The sequence below is a fragment of the Canis aureus genome, chromosome 2, assembly GCF_053574225.1.
Source record: "Canis aureus isolate CA01 chromosome 2, VMU_Caureus_v.1.0, whole genome shotgun sequence".
Lineage (NCBI taxonomy): Eukaryota > Metazoa > Chordata > Mammalia > Carnivora > Canidae > Canis > Canis aureus.
Genome location: NC_135612.1, coordinates 22,562,936 through 22,587,086, shown reverse-complemented (window position 1 = coordinate 22,587,086; position 24,151 = coordinate 22,562,936). Strand labels below are relative to the sequence as shown.

Genomic DNA, 24,151 nt, shown 5'->3' with positions numbered 1-24,151 from the left:
GAAGCTTGCAAATTCCAAAGATAAGGAGAAGATCCTTAAAGCAGCAAGAGACAAGAAATCCCTGACTTTTATGGGGAGGAGTATTAGGGTAACAGCAGACCTCTCCACAGAGACCTGGCAGGCCAGAAAGGGCTGGCAGGATATATTCAGGGTCCTAAATGAAAAGAACATGCAACCAAGAATACTTTATCCAGCAAGGCTCTCATTCAAAATGGAAGGAGAGATAAAGAGCTTCCAAGACAGGCAGCAACTAAAAGAATATGTGACCTCCAAACCAGCTCTGCAAGAAATTTTAAGGGGGCCTCTTAAAATTCCCCTTTAAGAAGAAGTTCAGTGGAACAGTCCACAAAAACAAAGACTGAATAGATATCATGATGACACTAGAAGATATTTGCAAATGACATATCAGATAAAGGGCTAGTTTCCAAGATCTATAAAGAACTTATTAAACTCAACACCAAAGAAACAAACAATCCAATCATGAAATGGGCAAAAGACATGAACAGAAATCTCACAGAAGAAGACATAGACATGGCCAACATGCACATGAGAAAATGCTCTGCATCACTTGCCATCAGGGAAATACAAATCCAAACCACAATGAGATACCACCTCACACCAGTGAGAATGGGAAAAATTAACAAGGCAGGAAACAACAAATGTTGGAGAGGATGTGGAGAAAAGGGAACCCTCTTACACTGTTGGTGGGAATGTGAACTGGTGCAGCCACTGTGGAAAACTGTGTGGAGGTTCCTCAAACAGTTAAAAATATACCTGCCCTACGACCCAGCAATTGCACTGTTGGGGATTTACCCCAAAGATACAAATGCAATGAAACGCTGGGACACCTGCACCCCGATGTTTCTAGCAGCAATGGCCACGATAGCCAAACTGTGGAAGGAGCCTCGGTGTCCAACGAAAGATGAATGGATAAAGAAGATGTGGTTTATGTATACAATGGAATATTACTCAGCTATTAGAAATGACAAATACCCACCATTTGCTTCAACGTGGATGGAACTGGAGGGTATTATGCTGAGTGAAGTAAGTCAGTCGGAGAAGGACAAACATTATATGTTCTCATTCATTTGGGGAATATAAATAATAGTGAAAGGGAAAATAAGGGAAGGGAGAAGAAATGTGTGGGAAATATCAGAAAGGGAGACAGAACATAAAGACTGCTAACTCTGGGAAACGAACTAGGGGTGGTAGAAGGGGAGGAGGGCGGGGGGTGGGAGTGAATGGGTGACGGGCACTGGGTGTTATTCTGTATGTTAGTAAATTGAACACCAATAAAAAAAAAAAAAAAAAAAAAAAAAAAAAAAAAAAAAAAAAAAAAGAATTGTATTTATTTATGTATTGCATATTTATGGACTTTTTTTTTTTAAAGATTTTATTTGTTTATTCATGACAGACACACAGAGAGAGCAGCAGAGACCCAGACAGAGGGAGAAGCAGGCTCCATGCAGGGAGCCCGATGTGGGACTCCATCCCGGGTCTCCAGGATCATACCCCGCGCTGAAGGCGGTGCCAAACTGCTGGGCCATCAGGGCTGCCCTATTTATGGACTTCTTTTTTTTTTTTTTTAATGGACTTCTAATGTGTTTTATTGTGACTTTAAGGTAACCTGAGGGCAAGGTGCACCTTTTCTGCACATGCTCAGCTCTTAGAAATCTCCCTGTGGCTTTTGAACCAGCTCTGTGGCTCAGCCTTTCCTTTCGGTTAGCCCTTAGGAATGACTCTGAAGGTGTGGTCAGCACTTGCTTGATTTATCCCTCCTTGCTCATGCCTAAGTGCCTAACACTTCCAAGTATAGAGTGTATTTCTGCACTGCTACTCTTCAGCTGTCTTAAACAACAATGATATATTAAACTTATTTACATTAATTAGTTTAAGCACAAGTTTCCTCCATATAGCAATATGAGAATTTCATTTTTGAAGCCTTACAAAAATCTGATAAATTTTTGATACATCTGATAAATCAAAGAGAAAAATATTAACTGAAGAGGATGGTACTCTAAAAATGAAAATTCAGTTTATCTTCATAGAGGTAATATTTCTTAGAAGGATCAAGGAATCCTGACTGGTACTCCACAAACGAACCATTAGATGAATGAATCTCCACAATAATCTTTCACTTGATATTACTGGAATCACAAACTGTCTTGACTTTCTCATGATACTATGGTACAAAGCACAGAAGACTTCAGATATTATCTGTAATATTATTTTAGTTACCATGCAAAAATAGTCAGTGTGAAGGCTAGGGCTAGGATTGGAGCTCAATCTACAGCCTAGAGTCAACCTCAAGATTATTCTACTTCAACAATGAGTGCTATAATGCTCTATTGTTTTCTTGAAGGAAGGGGAAAAGGTAAGAGCAGGTTCTGCTCTGCTGTACAAGTCCAACTTCAATACTATGCATTAGCTGTCTGTGAAGGGTGCTGTGAGGGTGGCTTGCTTAGGGGATTGTGCTACCAGGCAGGCTGGGCTCAACCAAGGCTAAGAAATGATTAGCAGGAAATCTGATCCTATCGCACTGGAAAGTTGTTATCTTCTACTCCAGGAACATTTGTTAAAGGGAATTTCTACCAAGAATTAATTTGGAGGCTTACTGGTTGGAAAGGCTATTGGCATTTATGTCTTAAGGGCTCAGGAGGAGTTTGTAGACCTTTGAGAAAGTCTATGTTGTAGCTTGCTTTCTTTATTTTAAAGCTATCTCTGTGCGCTCATCTTTATCTTTGAATTTATGGGAACATCAAATTTTTGGTTTTATATTGATGATATGAAAATAACTATGAGGGATCCCTGGGTGGCGCAGCGGTTTGGCGCCTGCCTTTGGCCCAGGGCGCGATTCTGGAGACCCGGGATCGAGTCCCACATCGGGCTCCCCGCATGGAGCCTGCTTCTCCTCTGTCTGTGTCTCTGACTCTCTCTATCTGTGTCTCTCATGAATAAATAAGTAAAATCTTAAAAAAAAAAACTTAATTTAAAAAAAATAATAAAATAAAACAAAAAAACAAACACAGATACTGAATGGACCTTAGCATGACTTTATTTTGTCAAATAACTAACTACCTTACTTAATTTTTGTTATGTATACATCATATCACTTAACTATCATTATATTTTGATTGAGATAGAATTTTCATAACTAAAATTAACAATTTTAAATAAACAATTCAGTGGTGCTTAGCATATTTATTATGTTATACAACCATGATCCCATGGAGTTCCAAAATATTTCATCACTTCAAAAGTCCATTCAAATTATCCAGTAAGCAGTTATTACCCATTTCCTTCCGGCCAGGCCCAGACAACCACCTATTTGCTTCCTATATCTACAGATTTTCCTATTGGGTAAATTTCATATAAATGAAATCACACAAAATAAGACCTTTTATATCTAGCTTATTTCTGTTTGCATTTTGTTTTAAAGGTACATCTGAACAGTAACATGTGTGGGTCGAATTTGCTAATGAACATTTAAGTTATTTCTACCATTTGGCTATTGTGAGTAATGTACTATGACCACTGGTGTACAAGTATCTGAATCTCTATTTTTAATAACTTTGGGATATATACCTGGGATTAGAATTGCTAGCTAATATGATAATTCTATGGTTAATTTTTGAGGATTTGGTAAACTCTTCTCCACAGAAGATGAATCTTTCTACATTCTCATTAGCAATGTCCATGGATTTTAATTTCACCACATTCTTGCTAACACTTTATTCCATTTTTTTTTTCATTACTGCCCTTCTAGTATAAGTGAAGTGGTATCTCATGGCTTTGATTTGCATTTATTTAATGATTAATGATGTCAAGCATCTTTTCATGTGGTTGATGGAAACATGTTTATCTTCTTTGGACAAATGTCTATTCAAGTCGTTTGCCCATTTTTAAATTGTGTTTTTATAGATATTAAACAAATGACTACTATTTTAATAAATATCTAATTTTTGAACTGGTATATTTAATTACAAACCTATGGTTTGCACTTTAGAGATTTTAATGTATATTATATTCTTCTTATCTCTATTATTTTATTTTACAGAAATATATATTATTAATATATAACTACATGATTTAGTATAGCATTTGGCATAATTTACATGGGTATTAAATTATATAAGATTTTCCTAACTATAGCAGGAATATGATTTCATATTCCCTGCTTACAGAGGCAGGCAAACAAATTAGATACTATTCAGGAAATTATGTTTGAAGTTATCTGCTTATCTTTTCTTACTCTTATTTTTCATTAATGAAATTATAATACTTGCTTCTAAGGCATCTATGTGGTATAGTCAATTGAGTGATCCACTCTTGGTTTCAGCTTGGGTTGTGATCTCAGGGTCATGAGACCAAGCCCCAGGCAGGCTCCACGCTCAGCGTGGAGTCTGCTTAAGATTCTCCCTCCCTCTCCTTCTGCTGCACCTACTTGTGTTTACTTTCTCTCTTTGCAATAAATCTTTAAAAAGATAATAATATCCATTTCTAAACAAAATGACGATTGTTGAATGGGCAGTGGATGATTAAAAAGATGAAAATAACAAAATTCTGAATATATTACACCCATATTTAAGAAGTTCTAAAAATAGTTTATTTATTGTATCACACTTACAGATTTATTTCCAAAGTTATTACCCATGGACATTTTTAAATAATCAACCAAATATTATGGATATGAGTTAATATATGTATACCAAGATAAGTGATTAAGAAGCAAAACTTTTATTTTTTTAAAGCATCTATGATAACTCAATTATGTTAAAGAGGAATAAATGATTATGTTTCTATCCTATAGCAAGTAAAATTTTAAAAGTGGCATATAATTATTTATAATAAAATCTAACTAAATGCTGGTAGTTACCACATACAACTGGGGAAATCTTACAGAAAATGTTAATTATTTAGGAAATTGAAGCAGGGTTTAAAAAGTGATAGTATTTGGAAAATAAAAACTAGTATATTTATAGTATAAGTGAAGTAAATACAGTTTTCACATTTCATAACTAACTGATTTAGGAAAATATTAAATTTAACTGTTTGGCCTTCTCAATCTAATAAATCAAGTTTGCAGTTCCTCTAAAAATTTACAAATGACATAAATATATTATGATTAACTAGAAAGCCATTATTTTTTTTAAGAATTCCCTAAATTGGGATCCCTGGGTGGCTCAGCGGTTTGGCGCCTGCCTTCAGCCCGGGGCGTGATCCTGGAGTCCCACATCAGGGATCAAATCCCACCTCAGGCTCCCTGCATGGAGCCTGCTTCTCCCTCTGCCTGTGTCTCTGCCTCTCTCTCTCTCTCTGTGTGTGTCTCTCATGAATAAATAAATAAAATCTTTAAAAAAAATTCCCAAAATTGATAATTAAGTTATTTAAAATGAGGTTTATATAGAGTGATTGAAATCTCTATCACGAAGAATATCAATGATAATGCACAAAGAAGAGTTAAAATTCAGTATTACTTTGTAGGAAGTATGTTCATTGTAATTGTTAGAGAAAATTATCTTCTGAGAATATTTCTTAAATACATTTGGAAATCTCAAGACTAGTATAATTGAACCATGAAGGGCTAATTTTGCATAGAAAAATTTTACTAGAGAGTGATTATCTGATACTATTTTATTAAGAAATAGAGCAAAATTTGGTCTCAAATAGTATACGAAAAAAGTATGTACAGACTATTTGTTATTACAAAGTATGTTGTTGAAGAACTACATGAGTTCATGAGAGGGAAAAAATCCTATGGTTTATCAAAGAAGAAATATAATTTTTACATGTGTAGAAATTTTTAAAAAATGATTATGATTACGTTCAGATTTCTACATGTTTGAGAAAAAAAGGAAGAAACTAAATGGTACTTAAAATTGAACCTAAAATAGATGGCAACACCAGAGGGCATGGCTCCATGTGATTACTGTGATCCTGAGACTTATTGTTCTGTCCAACAGTCTCAGCATGACTTTAGAACCCAGACATGCAATAAGCAGAGAAAAAATATATATGTGGATTCCAGTTAATGAATGCAGGAGGATGGAGCTTTATAGACTCCATATTCAGGAAAATGGTGAAGGTTTGTTAAAACTGAAAAATCAAGAGAAAGAATAGGTTGAATAAAAAAAAAAAAAAGCTTCTGAGGAGAAGGGATTCATGAGGATTAAAAGAGGTAATGCACATTAGCTAAACATTAAACACAGTTTCATCTAATAAATCATTATATTGTCATTCACTTCTCAGTAACTTAAAACTATTTGAACATTCCAGTGCTCATAGTACTATTTTTATTCTATTTTTAGGTTTAATAGAACTTCAAGTAAGTTTCAAATAACTTTTCTGGATAAATATAGACCCAGAGGTCTCTGTGTATGTGTGTTTAATATATGGCTTTTATGATTCACTCTTAATCAAGAGGCAAAAAGCAATGGCTTTCACTGTGCCTTTTCTTTGAGTGCAGTCTTGATTTGCACACTGTCCTTGCATTTTTGCTTTACCAGGTGTACTCTCCTGATAAGTATGTTCTCTTCTTTGCAGAAATTCACATTGCTGACCTTGCACTCTTTTGCTATGGAAAGGCTGCCACTGGCAGCTGCAGATTAATACCAGCTCAAATCTTGTTGTTTTTGATTAAGGTTCTGAGGTTAGAAAAATGTAATTTGTACCCCACAAGGTAGGATAGAGAGAACATGACAGCAATTAATCCTTTTCTTACTTGATGACAATGATAAAATACCCCCTGTTACCTCCAATGTCTTTGTTAATATTCCAAAAGGGAAATGTATTTTTCCTTATTATTCCTCTGTGTTTATTTACAAAGAACTATTTTTCATAACTTCAAAGAGTTTAATTTCAAACTTTACTAAGCACTTTTTTTGTCAGGAACCATGTCAAAATTATTATTGAAGCAATAATTTATTAAAGCTAATGATTTATAATAAAGCCTAATTTTAATGAAATACAAACTTCTCATATATAGAATGCCAAATGTGTTCTTACTGATCCACTACATATTACAAATTTGGTAACTTCAAATATTTCTAAGATCAAGTCATTCTGGTAAAGTGAAGCCAATAATAGAATGCTTAGTTTACTAATTTCATCTAAGTTTTTAAACTTATCTTTATATTATGTTAGCCTCAGTTATCTATATTATACTCAGATCTCTTCAATTCTCTTTGCAATGTGTATTACCTAAACTTCATTGAGTACTGAATGTTTTATATGGCTTTCTTAAATCAGAGGAATTATTGGCATGAAAAGTATGGCATGTCCCAGTTTCCCCTAAATTACTTAGATAGTCCAACTGAACTCAGTACAACATAAACAACTAGAGAATTAAGTGAAAGTATTGGACAAGAAAGAAGTAGCACTAAGGGTAACATCACCCAATCATCCCACTCTTGGCAGGATATGTGTATTCATGGGATATGCAGAAAGCATTCTCTTTTGGAATATATCTGTTAACAAAAGCTTTGTTAGGACACTCATTGATCATAAGTGTCTAGTGTTTTTTTTAAAGATTTTATTTATTTATTCATAAAAGACAGAGAGAGAGGGGCAGAGACACGGGCAGAGGGAGAAGCAGGCTCCACACAGGGAGCCCAATGTGGGATTAGATCCCAGGACTCCAGGATCATGCCCTGGGCCAAAGGCAGGCGCTAAACCACTGAGCCACCCAAGGATCCCCTGTCTAGTGGTTTTTAACCATCTTTGTGCTTGTTATACCAGGGAAAAGTCAAAGGGATCATTTTGAATGTCAGCGTGTTTTACATAAGGGAAGGATTTCACTAATTACAACAGTCACAACATATAACAGAGGCTATGTCTTCTTAATGCTTTTGAATTGAGTCATGTACAATGCTGTATTTTTGCCTAGATTAGTGCATCAGAAGTGGAATATAATCATCACTGACATAGTAATGTTTAAGACTTAACTATGGGGGAAAACTACCATTTAAAACATAGAAATCCCCAAACTTGAAAGAAGATCAAATCTTAACCAAAATGAGGTAATGAAATACCCTTGTAGTCTAGTCTTCCTGACAAACATAAAAGTATTTCTTCTCCTTTATTATAATATTTGTAACTCACAAACTAATCAATAGTGCTCTAATTTCTCATCTCCTAAAAGAAAGTAATGATGAACAAAATTCACAGTGAATTCTAGCAAACATAGTTCTAGGTGCATCTTTAATAGAATAGTTAAGTACTTGTAGAGATGAGGAAATAGTTATGCACCTATGAATTTAATTGCTCTTAAGAGCATTGATCTATCTACGTGGTCATGTTATGTCTACCTTTCTATATGCTTAATTATTTATGCTTAAATAATTTTTATATACTAGGTTTTTCATTGGCTTGTATCAACCCCTCTTCATGTTTTCATATCAACAAACAAATGTGCAAACAAATGTGCTAGTTTTTTCCATCTTAAAAAAATACCCATTTCTAGTTCTCTCTTACCCCCCCTTTTTTTTTCTTCCCCTTTTTTAAAAAAAAGAATTGTCTTCATTTGTTATCTCCACCCCTATTAAGTCTTCAGTCTATAGAAGTCTGGCTTATATCTGTACTATTCCATTAAACTGCACCTGTCAATGTCTTCTAAAATGTACTATTTTGAAAATCCATTATCACTGCTCAGTTCTCAGTTTAATTAACCTCAGAATAATTTCTCCTTTTGGTAATATTCTTCTGTGCTGGCTCTTATGATTGCACTGTAAGTACTTGCTCAGCCTCTTTTGCTGGGTCTTCATCTTCTGACATTAAAATGCTGGAGTACTTTCAAGTCTCTTTCTCTCTAGTTCTAGTCCCTTTTAAGTAATTTAATGTGTCTTTAATTATTATGCATATGTAAATGGCCCGTATAATATCAAAATCCACCTCAAAATCTCTTCCCTTAAACATAAGGCTCATATTTTTAGTGTCTTATTTATACACATGCACATTTTTTAGAATTGGATTCAATGACCCGATTTTGTTACATTTACAGAATTTTCTGTCTCATTAATGGCATGTCATTCACCATTGGCTGATTTAGCCAATAATCCAAGAATAATAAAATCCCCTCTTTTCTTAATCTTTATAGTTAACAATAGCATAGGTGATGATGCAAAGTAAATTGTGTTAACGCATTTTGTTCTACCCTTTTAATCACCAATTAACATTGTCAGCAATGACATTTATTTGGTTGATCCAATATGACTTATTCCAAATGGATACTAATTTCTCTCATTAATATCAACATTTATTTTGAACTTTAACCTATGCTGTTCGATAAATGTTGAGTGAATGATAAATAAAGGAGCAGAGGGCAGAAAAATAATCATATTTCTTTGTTCTCTCCTCTTAAAAACAATGCCCAGATTTATCATCAGTGTCTTTTAAGGCTACAAAATAATCTTACATGATACTTTTGTTTTTGTCTATATAATCCTGAGTCTACAGTAGGGTATACAACAGTAGTGGTAGAGGTCATAAGATTCAAGTATTTCTATGCTATGATGAATAATAAAACCATCTGGAAGATGTTTTAAATCTTACGTAGTACCTTCAAAGAACATAATATCTTTTAGCCTTACAATAATTGAATCCTGTACATGCAGTCATATATAATACAAATCACAAAGAGATGGGCCCCAAATGAACAGAATTATGTCCAATAGGTACTAATCATTTACATTGGAAGAATGAACATTAACATCTTCTAGAATTACACTGATATCCCATTAGGAGTCTTACTGAGCTGCATTTGTATTAGGAAAGAAATTCCTATTTTGATCAATGATAAACTGCATGACCTTAAAAATTAAATATAAAAGAAATTAAGAGGATGTGGATTTGTACTTTTGTGTAATTTTTCAAGAATCCCCTCTCTTACAGGCTAAGTTTTTACTTAATGTGGAAGGGAATTTTTATTTACTTATATTTTCTGTAGAAGTATACCTAAATGCATTAAGGTAGTTTTTTTTTTTCTTTTTTTCCCTAGGTCAAGACCTGAACACCATCTCAGAAAGGCAGTGTAATGAAGATTAATCAACAAAGAACTCATGCAGACAACAAAATAAAAGAGTAAATGTTAATAAAGTAGCCAATAGTTGAAAATAATATAACAAACAATAAAAAACTATTTTTGTAGTGGAATTTCAGAAATCTAGGTTTATATTCTAGTCATAGAGACAAATAACAAATGCACATTTACATTTTAAGTTATAAAACATTCTGAAATATTTAATATTGACTTAAAAGTGTACATATAGGTGTGTATTAAAAGTTAAGATGAATTTGTCACAATATGAGAAAGGGAGACAGAACATGAGAGACTCCTAACTCTGGGAAATGAACAAGAGGTGGTAGAAAGGGAGGTGGGCAGGGGGTGGGGGCGACTGGGTGAAGGGCACTGAGGGGGGCACTTGATGGGAAGCACTGGGTGTTATTCTATATGTTGGCAAATTGAACACCAATAAAAAATAAATTAAAAAAAAGAGATGAATTTGTCACAATTTTCAGGCTTCTCTCTTAGGAATGACATTATATTATAAGGAGAGGTTTACTAGAAAAGAAGAACACATTATTTTTGAAATTTTAAAAAAGTTGTTACTAAGCAAAAGCAGAAATAACTAGAAATACTAAGAAATAGCTTTAATTGTTATGAGCTATGATTGCATTGGCAATAGATAGGATACATGAAAATATGATAAATAAAGACTATGCTAGCAAATAAATAATTTGGTTCAGTAGGGGAGAAAATTAAATTAACCACTGGAAGAAAAAGAAAGAAGTTTCTTCTTCATAGATTTAAGCTTTATTGGAAAATCAATGAAAGCAGTGTGTTGAGCCTAGTGATTACATCCAAGCCCAACACGCATTAATTATTGTCTATCAAGGGATAAGGAAAAGGTGTGAATGTGTGTCTTATTGTGCTCTGTTTACTGCTTAAAAATATATTAGACTTCAAGACGGGAAAGGAGTTCTTAAACAAGAAATAAGAGAAAAGACTGATTAAATCAGTTGCATTAAAAAAATTGTCATCTGTAGATTTAATTAAGAAAACAGGAAATACAAGCCAAAAACATAGAATGATACTTGAAGTACATATATACAAAAAAGAATACTATCAAAAAAATCAGGAAATCTTAAATATCATTACAAAAATGGCAAAGAAAAAAATAGGCAAAGGATATAAACAGAAAAATTATAGACTAAAAAATGATTAATAAATATATTTATTAGTGATCAATACATATATTTATTTTAAGATTTATTTATTTGAGAAAGAGAGAGAGCATCAGAAGGAGGGGCAGCAGAAGAAGGAGCGAGAATCTCAAGCAGACTCTGCACTGTAGCACTCAGGTGCCCCTCAATAAATAAATAAATAAATAAATAAATAAATAAATAAATAAATAAATAAAATATATTTATTTTTAAAATGTTAACTGGTCTAATATTTTAAAATTAAAAATGAAACATTAATGTTATCTCAGCTAATTCGAATAAATTTAAAATCTGGCATTACATTGTATTGATAAGAATGTGAAACTAACTTTAATGCATAATGACAGAAATCAAATTAGTGCAAATACTTTGAAGAGCAAATAATTTGAAGAGATGCCTATCCTACATTCAACAAATTCACTTATAGAGAAACACCACATAGATTCTTGTCTCGAGACAAGAATTTATTTATACCACCATAGTTTATAACGTAAAAACATATATTACATAATTACCTATAATTACTAAAGTAGTAATGGTGTACTCATGTAATAGAATATTTATGACAATAAAAATGGATGATATAAGACTATACATATCAACATCAGCAAATTTCTTAGAGGAGTTAAAAGGGATTTTAAAGGAAATAATATTATCAGATGGAAAATAATTTCATAATAATAAAGGGTTAATTCATCAAAAGAATATAATAATCATAAATGTTAATGTACCTACTAACAGTTTCAAAATAAAAGCAAAAACCAATAGACCATAAAACTATAAAAGTCTGAGAGAAAATATTTGCAAAACACATCTGATAAAATACATGTAGAAGAAATATGCAAAACTTGTAAAACTTAATAGAAAAACAAACAATTAAAAGGGGGCAAAAGTTTTGTCAGATACCTTAATAATGAAGATACACAGTGGAAAACAAGCAAAGGAAAACATGTTCAACATCAAATAAAACTAGGGAATTTAAAATTAAAACTTAGTAAGATACCACTACAAATCTAGGAAAATGGGTAAAATCCAAAACACTGACAACACACTGGAAATTTCATTCATTGCTGGTGGGAATGCAAAACGGTATAACCACTTTGGAAGAATGTGGCAATTTCTTACAAAGCTAAATAATCTTACCGTACAATGCAGCAATTGAGCTCTTTGGTACTTACTCAAAGAAGCTGAAAACATGTCCTCAGAAGCACACATAAATTTTTAGAAGACTTATCCAAATTGCCTAATTTGAAAGTGATCAAGATATCCTTCAACATGTGAATAAATAAACTGCAGTACTTGCAAACAAGTATTAATTCAGCAATAAAAAGCAGTGACCTATTAGTCACAGAAAGATATGAAGGAAACTTAAATGCATACTACTAAGTCAAAAAAGACAATCTGAGAAAGCTACGTATTACATGACTCCAAATTTATGACATTTTGGAAAAGGCCATATTAGAGAAATAGTAAAAAATCCATGTTTTCCAAGAGTAGGGCAGGGGGGAGGGGTAGTGAGGAGGGGAAAAGGAGGGATGGATGGGAAGATTACAGAAGTTTTCAAGTCAGTGAAATTAGTTTGTAAGATTGTGTAATGATGGATTTGAGATTATACATTTGGCAAAATTTATAGACCTGTACAAAGACAGAGTGAACCACAACATAAACTAAGCACTTTAATTAATTATAATATATCAATATTGCTCCATCAATTGTGATAAATAATATATCAATGCAAGATAATAATGGGGCTTACTGGGGTTAGGGGTTGAGCCAGCAAGGCTGTATATGGGAACTCTGTACTTTCTGGTCAATTATTCCATAACTAATAATACTCAATGAACTATTCTATCAATTAGAAACAACTTCAAAGAAAAGATAAACCTGCATTTATAATTAGATATTCACTACCTTTCTCTCAATATTTGATAGTATAAGTAAATAGAAAACAATCAGTATATAGAAAATCTGACCAAGATTTTGAACCAATTTAATCTAATTTATGTTTAGAGAATAATCCATTGAAAAACAACAGAAAACAAATTTTATTTTTAGTTTTTATTTAAATTCAAGTTAGGTAACATACAATATAATGTTAGTTCCAAGCATACAATTCAGATTCAACACTTCCATACAACACTTGGTGCTCATCCAATAAGTGTACACCTTCATCCTCATCACCTATTTAACCTATTGCCCCAGCTGCTTCCCCTCTGGTAGCCATCAGTTTGTTCTCTATAGTTCTCTATAGTTAAGAGTCTCTTTCTTGGTTTCCCTCTATTTTTTTACCCCACAGTCATTTGTTTTGTTTCATAAATTCAAAATATGAGTGAAATCATATGGTATCTGCCTTTTTCTGATTTATTTGGCTTAGCATAATATTCTCTAACTCCATCTACATGGTGGCAAGATAGTTAATATTACATATTTACACACACATACACTACATCTTCTTTATCCACTCATCAGTTGATGGACATTTCAGCTCTTTCCGTACCTTGACTATTGTTGGTAATGCTGCTATAAACATCAAGATGCATGTATCGCTCTGAATCAGTCTTTTCTTGTATCCTTTGGGTAAATATCTAGTAGTGCAATTGCTGAATCACAAAGTAGTTCTATTCTTAACTTTTCAGGAGCCCCACACTGTTTTCCAGAATGGCTGCCCAGTTTGCATTGCCACCAACAGTGCAAGACAGTTCCTGCATCTTCGCCACACCTGTTGTTTCCTGTATTGTTAATTTTAGCCATTCTGACGTGAGGTAGCATCTCATTGTAGATTTGTATTTACCTGAGGATGAGTAAATGTTGACCACCTTTTCATGTGTCTGTTGGCTATCTGTATGTCTGCCCATTTCTTAATTGGATCATTTGTTTTTTGGAGTATTGAGTTTAAAAAATCTGAGTATTTCGGATACTAACCCTTTATCAGATTGTCATTTACAAATACCTTCTCCCATTCCAAAGGTAGCCTTTTAGTATTTTTTTATTGTTTCCTTTGCTTGCAGAAGCTTTTCATCTTGATGAAGTCTCAATAGTTCATCTTTGTTTTTGTTTCCCTCATCTTCTAGCAAGAAGTTGCTATGGCCAAGGTCAAAGAGATTACTACCTGTGTTTTTTAAGAATATCTCACATATCAAAATCCTGTTTCCTGTTTCACATTTAGGTCTTTCATCCATTTTGAATGTAGTTTTGTCTTTGGTGTAAAAAAGTAGTCCAGTTTCATTATTTTGCATTATTTGCCAATTTTTCCAACATCATTTGTTGATGATTTTCCATTGGTTTTTTTTCCACTGAATATTCTTTCTTGCTTTGTTGAAAATTAACTGACCATTTAATTGTGTGTCCATTTCTGGGTTTTTTATTCTGTTTTATTGATCTATTTGTCTGTTTTTGTGCCAGTACCATACTGTCTTGATAACTACAGCTTTTTAATATAACTTGAAGTCTGGAATTCTGATGCCTCCAGTTTTGCTCTTCTTTTTTAAGGTTGCTTCAGCTATTTGGGATCTCCTTTGGTTCAATACATGTTCCAGAATTGTTTGTTCTAGCTCTGTGAAAAATGCTGGAGGTATTTTGATAGGGATTGCATTAAATGTGTTACACTGCTTTCAGTAGTAGAAACATTTTAGCAATATTTGTTCTTCCAATCTATGACCATGGAACGTTTTGCCATTTCTTTGTGTCTCTTTAATTTTTTACATCTGTGTTTTATGGTTTCAAAGTATAAATCTTTTACCCCTTTGGTTAGGTTTATTTTTGGGTATCTTATGGGTTTTGTTGCTGTTATAAATGGGATCAATTTCTTGATTTCTCTTTCTACTGCTTATTAGTGTATAGAAATGCAACAGATTTCTGTATATTAATTTTGTGTCCTGTGACCTTACTGAATTTATCAGTTCTAGGAATTTTTGGGGGAATCCTGGGTTTTCTACAAAAGGTATCATTGCCTTCTGCAAGTAGTGAAACTAACAGTTCTCCCTTGTCAATTTGGATGCTTTTTATTTCTTTTTCTTCATATGGATAGCACTTCCTGTACTATGTTAAGTAGCAATAGTGAAGGTGTATATCTCTGTCTTGTTCATGACTGTAGAAGAAAAGCTCTCAGTTTTTCCTCACTGAGGATGATATTAGTTGTGGGTTTTTCATATAAGGCCTTTATTATGTTGAAGTATGCTTCCCCTAATCCTACTCCGTTGAGGATTTTTATCATAAATGGATGTTGTACTTTGTCAAACGTTTTTTCTCCTACTATTGAATTATATGCTTCTTACCCTTTCTTTTATTAATGTAGTGAATCACATTGATTGATTTGCTAATATTTGAGAATATTCCTTGCAGCCCAAGAATAAATCTCATTTGATTGTGGTAAATGATTCTTTTACTATACTGTTGAATTCAGGTTGCTAGTATTTTATTGAGAATTTTTACATCCATGTTCATCATGGATACTTGCCTGTACTTCTCTTATTTAATGGAGTTTTTGGTTTTAGTATCAGGGTAATATTGGCCTAAGAGAATGAATTCGGAAGTTTTCCTTCACTTCCATTTTTTAGAATACTTTGAGAATAGGTATTAAGTCTTTAAATGTTTAGTAGAATTCACCTGTGAAGACATTTGGCCCTGGACTTCTAGTTCTTGGGTGATTTTTGATTACTGATTCAAGTTTCTTGCTGGTTGTCGGTCAAGCTTTCTATTTCTTCCTGTTTCAGTTTTGATAGTTTACATGTTTCTGGGAATATTATTTCTTCCAGGTTGTCTAATTTGTTGGCATATACTTTTTCATAGTATTCACAAAATTTTATTTCTGTGGTGTTGTTTGCTATTTCTCCTTTCATTTATGACTTTATCATTTTATTTATTTGGGCCCTTTCTCTTTTCTTTTTTCTACGTCTGGCTGGAGGTTTACCAATTTATTAATTTTTTCAAAGAAATAGCTCCTGGTTTCATTGGTCTAGTCTGTTTTTGTTTTTATATTATATATTTCTACTTTAATCTGTATTATTTCTCTCCTTTGGCTGGTTTTAGGCTGTTTGCTGTTCTTTTTCTAGCTCTGCTAGGTGTAAGATTAGGTCATTTATTTGATATTCTTCTTGCTTAGGGTTGGCCCATACTGCTATGTACTTCCCTCTTAGGACTGTTTTAGTTGCATCACAAAGGTTTCAGAATGTTGTGTTTTCATTTTCATTTGTTTCCATGTAATTTTTTTTTTAATTTCTCCTTTTATTTACTGATTGAGCATTCATTTTTTAGGAGCATGTTGTTTAACCTCTATGTATTTGTGGTCTTTCTAAATGTTTCCTTGTAGTTGACTTGAAGAAAAGATGCATGATATGGTCTCAATATTTTTGTACATGTTGAGCCCTGATTTGTGACTAGTATGCTATCTATTCTGGAGAATGACCCCATATATGGGTAGAATGTGTAGGCTTCTGCCTTAGGATGGAATGTTATGAATATATCTGTTAAACCCATCTGGTCCTGTGTGTCATTCGAAGCCACTGATTCCTTATTGATCTTCTGCTTAGATTATCTGTCCATTGACATAAGTGAGGTACTAGAGTCATCTATAATTATTGTATTACCAATGAGTTCCTTTATGCTTGTTATTAATTATTTTATATATTTGGGTGCTATCATATTGGCATAAATATTTACAATTGTTAGATCTTCTTGTTGGATTGTCCCCTTTATTATGATATAGTGTCTGTCTTCATGTCTTGTTACAGTCTTTGTTTTAAAGCCTCATTTGTCAGGTGTAAGTATTGACACTCCAGATTTCTCTAAATATATATTAGCATGGTAAATAGTTTTTCCTTTCACTTTCAGTCTGCAGGTATCTTTATGTCTAAAATGAGTCTCTTATAGGCAGCATACAGATGGGTATTGCTTTTTATCTGAGAATGCAAATTATTTTCAAGTGTACACAGAACCAAGGTAGCTCATATTATGTATAATAAAACACAATGAATTTTAAGTGATCCAAGTTATATACATTTTTGTGTTTAACCATATGGAAATTAGAAATAAATAAAATAGTTTCTGGAATCCCAAATACTACAACTATCTAAATAACAGATTTCTGTTAACCAATGGACTAAAAAATATATCAGTGGAAAATTAAGAAGTATTTTGTACCGAGGGAAAATAAAAACATAGCATGTCAAATAGGATTCTATTAAGCAATTCATGTAACAAAATCACTTTTTTGGAGTGTCTGAGTGGCTCAATCAGTTAAGTATCTGACTTCAGCTCAAGTCATGATCTCTGGGTCCTGGGATTAAGCCCTGTGTTTGGTTTCCTACTCAGTGGGGAGTCTGCTTCCCCCTCTGCCTCTACCCTCCCCATGCTTGTGCACACATGTGCTCTCTCTCAAATAAACAAAATCCTTAAAAAAAAAAAAACCCTTTTTTGCTGAAAATATATATTTGAAAAAGTTCTCACTTCAATTACCATAGTTTATACATTAAGAAACCAAAGAAGGAAGTAAAAATTAAAGCCAGAAGAAGCAGACTTTAGGAAAAATATAAATAAGAATAATTCTCTCTAATGAGAATAATTCATATTTTAAAAATGGAAAAAATGGAAACAAAAAGCTGATTCTTTTAGAAGATTGATTTAAAAAAAACCTCTAGTCATACTAATCACCAAGAAACGTAAATCACCTATATGAGAAATGGCATAAATAACATTATTATAGACACTAGAAAAATAAAAGAGTAATGAAGAAAATATTATGAACAACTATATGACAATACACTTGACAACATATATGCAATGAACAAATTCCTTAAAAGATACAAGTTGTGAAATTTTATTCTAGAAAATATGGATGGCATTATATCTATTAAGAAACTGGATTTACAGTAACAGCCTTTTCAAAGAAAGTCAGTGCCAGATGATTTAATTGTGGTAATCTCCCCAATAAAGAAATTATGCCAATTTTAACGAGAGGGGGGATATTTCTCAAACTCATTCCATGAGGCAAGCATCATGTAATATATATATTCTATAATGTTATTATTTCAAAAGAGAAACAAAATGTATTCAATTCAATACAACACCTAGTAAGACTTCTGGAATGGCAAAGTAAGGACTTATGAAAATCTGTTATTCCATAGAGCCATTGGGAACACTGACAAAAATTTGTCTAAATCAATTTTTGCAGTACTGCAGCAGTTAACCACAACTACAAAACCCAAGGAACAATACAAGGAGAAATGCCAGAATCTCAGTATGTATAGCAAGTTTTGTGGGTTTGATTATTATTTCCTTCACCTTCTCCTAGCTCCATGGTAGGTAGTCTTGAAAACTAAGTGGCCATTTACTGCAGCTGTAAAAAACAGAAGCCAGCATCCAGTAGAGATGGTAAAACATTTTTAGATCTCCCTAAAGCCCATTCTCCAGAAAGTTCTCACCATTTGAACTCCTTGGCAGTGCCCTAAAGAGTTCCATTCTCAGGGCTTGTCTCTATTTTAAACTTGCTGTGGGGATGCCTGGTTGGCATCCAGGTCTCCAGAATCAGGCGCTGGGCTGAAGGCGGTGCTAAACCGCTGAGCTACCTGGGCTACCCAATAATATATATCTTGATATGATATAGTAAGATAACAAAAATAAAAGCATAGAAAAGAATTTAAACTTGTATAATATGGAGACAATATGATTATATAGATAAAAATCCAGGCAGTCCAGGTGGCTCAGCCGTTCAGGCCGCCTTCAGCCCAGGATGTGATCCTGGAGACCCGGGACGAGTCTCACGTCGGGCTCCCTGCATGGAGCCTGCTCCTCCCCCTGCCTGTGTCTCTGCCTCTCTCTCTCTCTCTCTCTCTCTCTCTCTGTGTCTCTCATGAAAAAGAAAGAAAGAAAGAGAGAAAGAGAGAGAGAAAGAAAGGAAAGAAAGGAAAGAAAAAGGAAAGAAAGGAAAGAAAGGAAAGAAAGGAAAGAAAGAAAGAAAGAAAGAAAGAAAGAAAGAAAGAAAGAAAGAAAAGAAAGAAAGAAAGATCCTAAGGGAAAAGTAAGCAAATTCAGCAAGATCGCATGGCACAAGAGCCATATGAAACCCAGACGTATTTTTATGTACAGGTAATAAGTGAAAATGAAGTTTAGAATTTAAAAATACCTTTTGCAGTAGTGTCAGAATCTGTAATATACCTAATAATAAAATAATAACATAATATACCTAAAAATAAAATAATCAAAAGATTCATACCTCTATAATCGAAATTATAAAAACTTACTGAGAGGATTTTGAAGAATGGAATGACCTAAATTGGAAGATGTAACATTATTAAAATGTCAACTATCATCAAATTTATTCAAAACAATACCAGTTAAAATCCAATCAAGTATTTCCTTGAAATTATAAAACTTATTTTAAAATTTACAAGAAAATGCAAAGAACCTAGAATAACTAAAAAAAATTTTAAGTAAAATTTAGAGGACTTCAACTCCCTAGTTTTAAAACTAATTCTCAAAATAAAAATTATTAGAGGCATAATGTGACTATAAAACAAGCAAATAGATAAATGAAATAGAATAGGATCCAGAAATAGAACTACGCATATGGACCAACATAATTTTTTTAGAAAGATTGAATTAAATTCAATAGGAAATAGGAAATCTGACTTTCTGTATGGAATGAATGACTAGTGACCTCAATATGTAAAACTTAATTTGTGGAGAAAAAAAACCTACATGCAATAAGCTGTAATTATGAAGCTTCCAGAAGAAATATAAGAGACTATTTTGAGACTTGTTGTTAGGCCAAGATTTTTTAGACAGAACACAAAAAATACTAGGCACAGAAGGAAAAGTAAACTGTAGTCTATCATAAATTTAAAACTTTACTGGTAAAAACACTCACTTAAAAAAATGAAAAGGTAAGCTTTTAAGGTCTATGAAGTAGTGTAAGAGCTTTAGAGCAACATGGCTGCCTATCATAACCAGACAAATGAAACCCTGAATATTGGGATTTATATAGTTCAAAAATGTCTGTACTCAAGTTTGATTTGAAAGAAACACACTTACAAATTGAGCTGTAGTCTATGAGTGTGGTTTGTATATCATAGCTCTTGCCCCAAAACTTTGCTTTTCTCAGAACTCTGCATGCAACCTTCATTTCACCTCAGATTGTAGGCAAAATGAATAAAATGCCAATAGCTGAATTTACATTTCCCACTAGCTTTGTGAAAACAAAATAATGTATTTCTTTAATGTCAGTCCTGGCTGCTTCAAAATATATAGTTCCACAGTATATATTATTTTTAAGAAAAAGAATACGATTACTAATTTTTGCCATGAGCAAGACACAGTACTTTCACAACTATTCATATAGATTTTCCTTGGGATTCATTTTAACCTCATATCACATAGAAAATATGTGAGGGCAATGGTTATTGTACACACTAGTCTATGTATCCCATGGAAGGTTCAGAGAGCTGAACCATTATATTGTCTAGTGATTTGCTTTTAAAGAAAGCAATAACTTTGAACTCTTGTTTCAGATAAGTACAAAATGTAAATATTCCAAAACTCATGCATGGACTTAAATATTCAGAATGGTGTCAATGGTGAATATTAACCTTATTCTGAAGAGTACATTTTTTTCATGTGTAAATTCATCAGTCACGTAAAACAAGAAAATTAAGGTTTCTGAAATGGAAGAAAAGACAAGACATGAGTTTGGGGAAGTTGAAAAAAAGTTACTGATTTTCAATTACTTCTAAACTTTCACTATATATTGGTACATCACTAAAAATGTTGAACCAGGAGTAGCAAGAAATGCAAATTACCCACGAAATAATTTATCTTCAATTGTTAACAATTGGGAACTAATTCAGAAAATATTCCTTTTATGCCTAACAGATGATTTCTGAAATTAAAAATAAGTTATCAAAAGTAATTTTTTGCCCTTTCCTAGTCTCCTTTCTACTGAGCCTCCTTTCTACTACTATGAGCCTCCTTTCTACTACTACGAGCCTCCTTTCTACTACTACGAGCCTCCTTTCTACTACTATGTAGTTATCTGTATAACAAGTTATATGGTAAGTTATAAGTAAAATGTCTATAGGGCAAATAAACTAGTGAGCACAAATGTATTAACATGGGACATAGATTAAATCAAGGTAGAATTTACCTACAAGAAGTAAATGAGGTGAATATTTTTTTTATTCATTATCTTTATAAGCCTTCTCATCTTTATTACTTTTCATTAAGTTATTTCTATATCTGATCTTATCATATTATCTTATTGTATATTTCCACTAGACTTAACTAAAAATATCTGGATTATTTCTATTGCCTATTAAATAACAGAGAACTAGAGAACTAGAAACCTTATCAAGATTTTAAAGTCATCCATCATGTAGTTTCCAACTTTTTTCCCATCCCTATGTCATACTGCCCATACACATACAGGCACATACATACATTCAAAAAATAAAAAAACAAAACTCAACTGTTTCTAGTTAAAATGCAGATGGTTATGAAAAACCAGAAATTCCACCATTATGATAAGAAAATATCATGTCATTTATGAAATCGGATTTTTTAAATCGAAGAGCTAAATACAAAGCCTATTACACACAATGGATTGAGCTTTTAGATGAGGAGAGCAGAACCTCCTTTTATTCTTGAGGCCACTAATGAACAGAAACAAACTTACCATAGGAAGCAGGGTGAAAGAAGGGTAAGAAAGAAAGGACTTCATAGAAGAAAGGAAAAGTGTCCTTGACAAAAGGCTAAGCTCTCGAATTCCATCAAGTCTTCCCTATGAAATTTTGCTAATTGTGTGTGCAGAGCAGGGATATTGGAGGAAATCTTGTAGTCTTAAGGTGCTGTGATCCCAAGTCCTGCTGGAAGAAGTCTTCATTCCACCCCTCAGACATAGGAACTCAGTACAGAACTGAAACTAAAGTCACATCCCAGCTCTGACCCAATTCAATTTTTTATATTACTAAATAGAAGAAATTCTGTCTCCAGCCATCTGGAAGAAAAGAGTGAAACAATTTCAAGAGAAAATATTTTCTTCTCTGCTATTATTTCATGTCCAATATCTGGTGGATGTGAACTGGCAAGAAAATGTGAACCATATTCAAAGGAATATAAAACCTGACAGTAAAAGATGACACATAGGCTTACCCAAGGAATGGTGGAAATTAAAATAAAACAATTAACATAGTGAATCAAAAATATGAAGGGAATTTCAGCATAGAAAAAAAAGTTCTAAATAAAGAACCGAATAAAAATTTTAGAATTAAAAATCTGTAATATTTCATATTAAAAATCATTTGGACGTATTAGTAGATAAGGCAAAGAAAAGGTAAGTGACACACCTACAAATTGATAGAATTTAGCTAAATTAATGAACAGAGGTTTCTTTTTATAGCTTAATGTCCTTAATACCAAACTTACAGAACAGCAAAGAAGATAGACAACATTAAAAACATCTACTTGCATGCAGGACAACACAGAAAAGTACGGTGAATGGATGGAATCTACTGTAGGATAAAAATGCTACAAATACCATTTAGTTGCCATCAATAAGAAATTTGTTTTTAAAAGAATCCAAAATCTGGCATTGTCCAAAAGAATTTAACAGGTTTATTTATAAGTGTTATGAAGTTGAACTACCGAAAATGTTCAGTGAAACATTTTGACCTGCATTAATGCTTTATGCCTCCGCATTTATACTAAAAATTTACACACAAATGAAAATGGAACTGCCAAAACCTGATTTCTGTCCCCTATTTTTCCACTTGCAATCATATACTTAGACCTGTTGATCCCATGGGGGAGGGGGGAATCTAACGTTCAAAACTTCCAATAACAGAATTTTCAAAAAAAATTTTTTTAAGACTGAAATACTTGGCATCAAAGTGAATGCTTAAGCACGTAATCTCCTTCTAGCTAGATATCTTGGCATAATTGTGACACATTTGGCCCGGAGAGCGCAAAGGTTGGTGTCTTAGGCCTCACCTGCGTCCTGCGAAGCCCCAACAGTTGCAGCCTGGAGGCTTCAAACCTTCGAGCGGTTTTGAAGTCCTGAGCAGTTCCTCGCACCGGACGCTGGAAAGGAAATCTGCGGACCAGAAGTTCGTGGACTTTGGCTGACGCGTCAGGCCGCGGGGCGCCGCAGTCCCAGGCCTGTAGGGCTGAGGTGTCTTCACCCCTGCAGGAGCCGGCGCGCTCGGGCCGGCGGGCGGCCTCCTCGGGGTCTGACCTCGGGGCGCGCTCGGGCCGGCGGGCGGCCTCCTCAGGTCTCACCACAGGGCGTCCTGCGTCGGCGCCGGCGGGTGACCGACCTCTTCAGGGTCTGACCTCAGGGCTCTGCGGCCGGGCCTTGCGCAGCCGTGGCCCGAGCCCTCCTGCCTGACCCCTTCTTCCGCGGGCGCTCGGAGCCACAGGCGGTCGGGGCCTGGCGCTGGGAGCCGCTGCGGCTGCAAACACCACAGATTTTTTCTTTTCTTTTTTTTTTTTTTCTTAAAGCAAAATGGAGACGAGTAAGTATGAAAAGATGTAAGATTTCTAATATACCTGTCGTTGGCTCTATAGAGAAGGAAAAGAATGGGGGTAAAAAAGTTTTAAAGCCATAATGTCGGGTACCTGGGTGGCTCAGTCGGTTGAGTGTCCGCCTTTGGCGCAGGTGGTGATCCTGGGATGGGGTCCCCAGCAGGCTCCCTCAGCCTGAAGCCTCTGCCTTGCTGTGCCTCTCGTGTGTAAATGAAATCTTAAAAAAACAAAACAAAACAAAACAAAAAAAACCATAATGTTAAGGATTATCCCAAATTAAAGAATGATATTACCCATAGATTCAAGATTAGAAAAAAAAAGAAAAAGCAAAAATATACTAAAAGCTGCTGAAAATCAAATATAATCAAAATGTCTTAAAATTGGCTAAAAACAAAAATCACACATTACAATCGGAGTTATA

At 33.8% G+C, this 24,151-nt stretch overlaps 1 long non-coding RNA gene across 2 annotated transcripts in view; it reads right to left on the bottom strand.

Annotated features, from left to right (window-relative positions):
- Positions 1-23,467, bottom strand: part of LOC144294222 (uncharacterized) — a 197,541-nt gene extending 174,074 nt beyond the window's left edge. The window contains exon 1 of one of the 2 annotated variants that reach the window (XR_013361680.1): positions 23,197-23,467. This is a non-coding gene — a long non-coding RNA (uncharacterized LOC144294222). The remainder of the gene's footprint in view (positions 1-23,196) is intronic. The other variant, XR_013361681.1, reaches the window with a different exon arrangement.
- Between the last annotated feature and the right edge of the window lie 684 nt (positions 23,468-24,151).